This window comes from Salvelinus alpinus, chromosome 6, assembly GCF_045679555.1.
Source record: "Salvelinus alpinus chromosome 6, SLU_Salpinus.1, whole genome shotgun sequence".
NCBI lineage: Eukaryota > Metazoa > Chordata > Actinopteri > Salmoniformes > Salmonidae > Salvelinus > Salvelinus alpinus.
In genome coordinates this window covers 16981249-16987499 of record NC_092091.1, presented here as the reverse complement: position 1 = coordinate 16987499, position 6251 = coordinate 16981249, and positions in this window count along the sequence as shown.

Genomic DNA, 6251 nt, shown 5'->3' with positions numbered 1-6251 from the left:
GATGTGAAATGTCAGAATAATTTTTATTTATTTATTTAACCTTTATTTAACCAGGTAGGCTAGTTGAGAACAAGTTCTCATTTGCAACTGCGACCTGGCCAAGATAAAGCAAAGCAGTGTGACACAGACAACAACACAGAGTTACACATGGAGTAAACAATAAACAAGTCAATGACACAGTAGAAAAAAGAAAGTCTATATACAGTGTATGCAAAAGGCATGAGGAGGTAGGCAATAAATAGGCCATAGGAGTGAATAATTACAATTTAGCAGATTAACACTGGAGTGATAAATGAGCAGATGATGTGCAAAAGAGCAGAAAAGTAAAGAAAATAAAAACAGTATGGGGATGAGGTAGGTAGATTGGGTGTGCTATTTACAGATGGACTAAGTACAGCTGCAGCGATCGGTTAGCTGCTCAGATAGTTGATGTTTAAAGTTGGTGAGGGAAATAAAAGTCTCCAACTTCAGCGATTTTTGCAATTCGTTCCAGTCACTGGCAGCAGAGAACTGGAAGGAAAGGCGGCCAAATGAGGTGTTGGCTTTGGGGATGATCAGTGAGATATACCTGCTGGAACGTGTGCTACGGGTGGGTGTTATCATGACCAGTGAACTGAGATAAGGCAGAGCTTTACCTAGCATAGACTTATAGATGACCTGGGGCCAGTGGGTCTGGCGACTAAAACATACAGGTCACAGTGGTGGGTGTTATAAGGGGCTTTGGTTACAAAACGGATGGCACTGTGATAGACTGCATCCAGTTTGCTGAGTAGAGTATTGGAAGCTATTTTGTAGATGACATCGCCGAAGTCGAGGATCGGTAGGATAGTCAGTTTTACTCAGGTAAGTTTGGCGGCGTGAGTGAAGGAGGCTTTGTTGCGAAATAGAAAGCTGATTCTAGATTTGATTTTGGATTGGAGATGTTTAATATGAGTCTGGAAGGAGAGTTTACAGTCTAGCCAGACACCTAGGTATTTATAGTTGTCCACATATTCAAGGTCGGAACCGTCCAGGGGTGGTGATGCTAGTCGGGCGGGCGGGTGCGGGCAGCGAACGGTTGAAAAGCATGCATTTTGTTTTAATAGCGTTTAAGAGCAGTTGGAGGCCACGGAAGGAGTGTTGTATGGCATTGAAGCTCATTTGGAGATTAGTTAGCACAGTGTCCAAGGAAGGGCCAGGAGTATACAGAATGGTGTCGTCTGCGTAGAGGTGGATCAGGGAATCGCCCGCAGCAAGAGGGACATCATTGATATATACAGAGAAAAGAGTCGGCCCGAGAATTGAACCCTGTGGTACCCTCATAGAGACTGCCAGAGGTCCGGACAACAGGCCCTCCGATTTGACCCACTGAACTCTGTCTGCAAAGTAGTTGGTGAACCAGGCGAGGCAGTCATTTGAAAAACCAAGGCTATTTAGTCTCCCGATAAGAATATGGTGATTGACCGAGTCGAAAGCCTTGGCCAGGTCGATTAAGACGGCTGCACATTACTGTCTTTTATCGATGGCGGTTATGATATCGTTTAATACCTTGAGCGTGACTGAGGTGCACCCGTGACCGGCTCGGAAACCGGATTGCACAGCGGAGAAGGTATGGTGGGATTCTAAATGGTCAGTGATCTGTTTATTAACTTGGCTTTCAAAGACTTTAGATAGGCAGGGCAGGATGGATATAGGTCTGTAACAGTTTGGGTCTAGGGTGTCACCCCCTTTGAAGAGGGGGATGACCGCGGCAGCTTTCCAATCTTTAGGGATCTCGGACGATACGAAAGAGAGATTGAACAGGCTGGTAATAGGGGTTGCAACAACGGAGGCGGATAGTTTTAGAAAGAGAGGGTCCAGATTGTCTAGCCCAGCTGATTTGTACGGGTCCAGGTTTTGCAGCTCTTTCAGAACATCTGCTGTCTGGATTTGGGTGAAGGAGAAGCTGGGGAGGCTTGGGCGAGTAGCTGTTGGCCGGGATTGGAGTAGCCAGTGTAACAGTATAACTTTAGTACGTCCCCTCGCCCCGACCTCGGGCGCGAACCAGGGACCCTCTGCACACATCAACAACTGACACCCACGAAGCATCGTTACCCATCGCTCCACAAAAGCCGCGGCCCTTGCAGAGCAAGGGGCAACACTACTTCTAGGTTTCAGAGCAAGTGTTGTAACTGATTGAAACGCTAGTAGCGCGTACCCGCTAACTAGCTAGCCATTTCACATCCGTTACACTCACCCCCCTTTCAACCTCCTCCTTTTCCGCAGCAACCAGTGATCCGGGTCACGGCACCAATGTAACAGTATAACTTTAGTACGTCCCCTCGCCCCGACCTCGGGCGCGAACCAGAGACCCTCTGCACACATCAACAACTGACACCCACGAAGCGTCGTTACCCATCGCTCCACAAAAGCCGCGGCCCTTGCAGAGCAAGGGGCAACACTACTTCTAGGTTTCAGAGCAAGTGACGTAACTGATTGAAACGCTAGTAGCGCGTACCCGCTAACTAGCTAGCCATTTCACATCCGTTACACCAGGAGGAAGGCATGGCCAGCCGTTGAGAAATGCTTATTGAATTTTTTTTTACATTTTCGATTATCATGGATTTATCAGTGGTGATCGTGTTACCTAGCCTCAGTGCAGTGGGCAGCTGGGAGGAGGTGCTCTTGTTCTCCATGGACTTTACAGTGTCCCAAAACTTTTTGGAGTTAGAGCTACAGGATGCGAATTTCTGCTTGAAAAAGCTAGCCTTTGCTTTCTTGACTGACTGCGTGTATTGGTTCCTGACGTCCCTGAACAGTTGCATATCGCGGGGACTATTCAATGTTATTACAGTCCGCCACAGGATGTTTTTGTGCTGGTCAAGGGCAGTCAGGTCTGGAGTGAACCAAGGGCTATATCTGTTCTTAGTTCTGCATTTTAATAGTAGAGAGACTTATTTATTTCAGCTTCTATTTCTTTCATCACATTCCCAGTGGGTCAGAAGTTTACATACACTCAATTAGTATTTGGTAGCATTGCCTTTACATTGTTTAACTTGGGTCAAACGTTTTGGGTAGCCTTCCACAAGCTTGGGTGAATAAGTTGGGTGAATTTTGGCCCATTCCTCCTGACAGAGCTGTTGTCAGGGTTGTAGGCCTCCTTGCTCGCACACGCTTTTTCAGTTCTGCCCACAAATGTTCTATAAGATTGAGGTCAGGGCTTTGTGATGGCCACTCCAATACCTTGACTTTGTTGTCCTTAAGCCATTTTGCCACAACTTTGGAAGTATGCTTGGGGTCATTGTCCATTTGGAAGACCCATTTGCAACCAAGCTTTAACTTCCTGACTGATGTCTTGAGATGTTGCTTCAATATATCCACATAATTTTCCTTTCTCATAACGCCATCTATTTTGTAAAGTGCACACTTGTGGGGGGTGCCCAACCTCCTGCAGCAAAGCAGGAGAAATGACTTGTGTCATGCACAAAGTAGATGTCCTAACCGACTTGCCAAATCTAGTTTGTTAACAAGAAATTTGTGGAGTGGTTGAAAAACAAGTTTTAATGACTCCAACCTAAGTGTATGTAAACTTCCGACTTCAACTGTACATAGATTGGGTAGAACAGTATGTAGTAGACATTTTAGACATCCTGTATCTGCAAATGTGTGATATGTAGCGTGTTGTTTCCTGACTATTAGGGTGTTCTGTGACTTTGCTCTCAGGGAGGGAACTGATAGAAGAGCAGAAAGAATGGAACCCATTTGTACTTTCGCCCAACGCCTAGAAACTGTGTGCAAGGTCATTATCAGTTTATTGCACCCTGAGAGCAGACGCCTAGTTTGTGCATGAGTATAAAGAGTGCTGAAGGGGAAGCTGAAGGGGAAGCTCTGAAGGGGAAGCACCCCTTCAGAGCTTCTGACAGACTTGTGCCTTGAGTATTGTTTGTTGTAACCTCTCCAGCCGATATTGAGGGAGATAATTCGATAATGCCACTAATTGCATTTGCTATTTCCGAGAAGAGATCATGCCAATAATTACATTGGCTAAATGTAGAAATGATGTCACCTAGTGCATATGCTGTTTCTGAGCAAAACTCATGCCAATGATTACATTAGCTAATGTACATGACTACATTAGCAAATGCCCATAACTACATTTGTTACATCTGGACATACTAATACAAAATGACCAATACGTGAAACATATGTATACAATAAATGTATTATTTTTTGTATTACTTAAAGGGTCCTGCCACCATTATAATTTAACTCGAAGCAGATGTGGGGCGTTAATGGGCGTGAACAAGCAAGAACTGGGACTAAAAGATAATGGTGGCGAAAGGACAAGGGGAGTTATTTCATTTGCATATGGGGAGTACCCATATGCGTTATGTAAGGATGTAATGCTATAAAAGCAAAGCTCTGTGCTGAGAAAGACGGTTGTTCCATGGAATAGCACGACTTTGCTACTTTGTAATAAAGTCTAAATTGAATTCACAAGTTCCAGTAAAGGTGTAATATTTCTGAGTCAATATTCCACAACAATATCAATAAATATCTGTTCATTTAACTTCGACTTGGAGTCCTTAGTGGTAGTTTTGACAAGTATGTAAACATTAAATTGACCAGTACATAGGGCAGCAGTCTCTAAGGTTCAGGGCAGGGTACTAGGCGGACTAGGCGGAGGCAAGCTAGTGATGACTGTCTGACAGTCTGATGGCCTGGAGATGGAAGCTGTTTATCAGTCTCTTGGTCCCAGCATTGATGCACCAGTAACGTCTTCACCTTCTAGATAGTAGCGGGGTGAACAGGGCTTGGCTCGGGTGGCTGAGGTCCTTGATAGCGTTTGCCTGCCAAGAGTACTTACGAACCGAGTGCAAACCATGGAGAATGATAGAGGCCACTAGTGTCCAAAAGGCTGTATTAGCATGGGCAGCGCCATTGAGAGCTTCAACTATTTTAATGTAGTCAACTGGATCGGACTTCCAACTTCATTGGCTGATCCCTCCTGGTGACCCTGTTGGCATCATGTCCAACTGGGTCTTCAGAAGGGATCAGCCAATCGTGAAGAAGGAAAATTGACTACTTCAAAATGGAGATAGCATGGGCAGCACCATTGAGGCAGTCACAGACGCTATAATGGCACAGATACAATGATGGTGCCAACAGATTTTACAATCGCACAAAAATGTCGTCAGTCGCACGTTAACAGCGCGCTAAATGATCGCTAGACGAACAGGAGATTCACATTCGGTGCGATGTGTGTGACCCTTAACTACAGATAGGTTAGTCTCAGCTAGGGAATGAACTCAACCAAGTCTATATGGGCCTTCCCATTCTCCAAGTCTGATACTCTAGCTACGCTGCCCCTTTCAACCTACTCACTCTTCGGTAAAGGCTTCCACTTTGTGTACTAAGGATTATCTTACCTGGCTGGGGTCTAGATTCAACCCTATATGGACTTTACCAATAATTTATTACAATCAATTCCAGGCGTAGGTCCCTTTACTCCAGAAATGTCAATTTCTGGCTGAACCCATAGGGGTGCTGAGGGTGCTGCATCACCCCCTGAAAAATCAGAATACATTTTTTTTAAACTTTTTTTTCTTTCTCACAAAGGTAACTGGGCCTTTACAAGTCCTGCATTATCAGACAGATATACCTGTCTGTAGTGCATGCAAAACAATTACAATTCTGCATCACCCCCAAACATCTTCCAGCGGCTATGGCTGAACCGATGACTCATTATGGTTAACTACATTATATTACTCAAAATCGCAAGTCAATATATGTCTTTATTTAACCTTTATTTAACTAGGCAAGTCAGGCAAGTCAATTTCAACATTTTAACATTTATTTTATAACAATTCTGATTCAATCTAGCATCTTTCTTCATTTATCCCCTTCTCTCGCTTCTGACGTTAATGTTCACTGTTTTCTGTGTGTGCATAAGGGCAGTCAGCTGCCTTGTGTGCGACCGCAAACAGGAGATCTTTCAACAGGAAATGCAGGCCAAATTGACTCTCTTCAACATTGTGTGAGCTGTTCCTTTTGTCCTGCGGTAGTAAAGACACATAAGTGGGTTTGTTGTAACTGGGCTAGAGGTCACTAGCATCAGCCCTGACAGAACAAACTTGTATGACCTAACAATCATTACTATTCATTATCCTTAAACATCCCAGCTTCAGTCTGCTCCATTTACTATCAAACCTTCAGAGTATCCACTCCCCCAACGCTGCTGTTGCCACCCCTGCAGAAATAAAATCAATCACAGCTGCTTCCTGCTACAGACC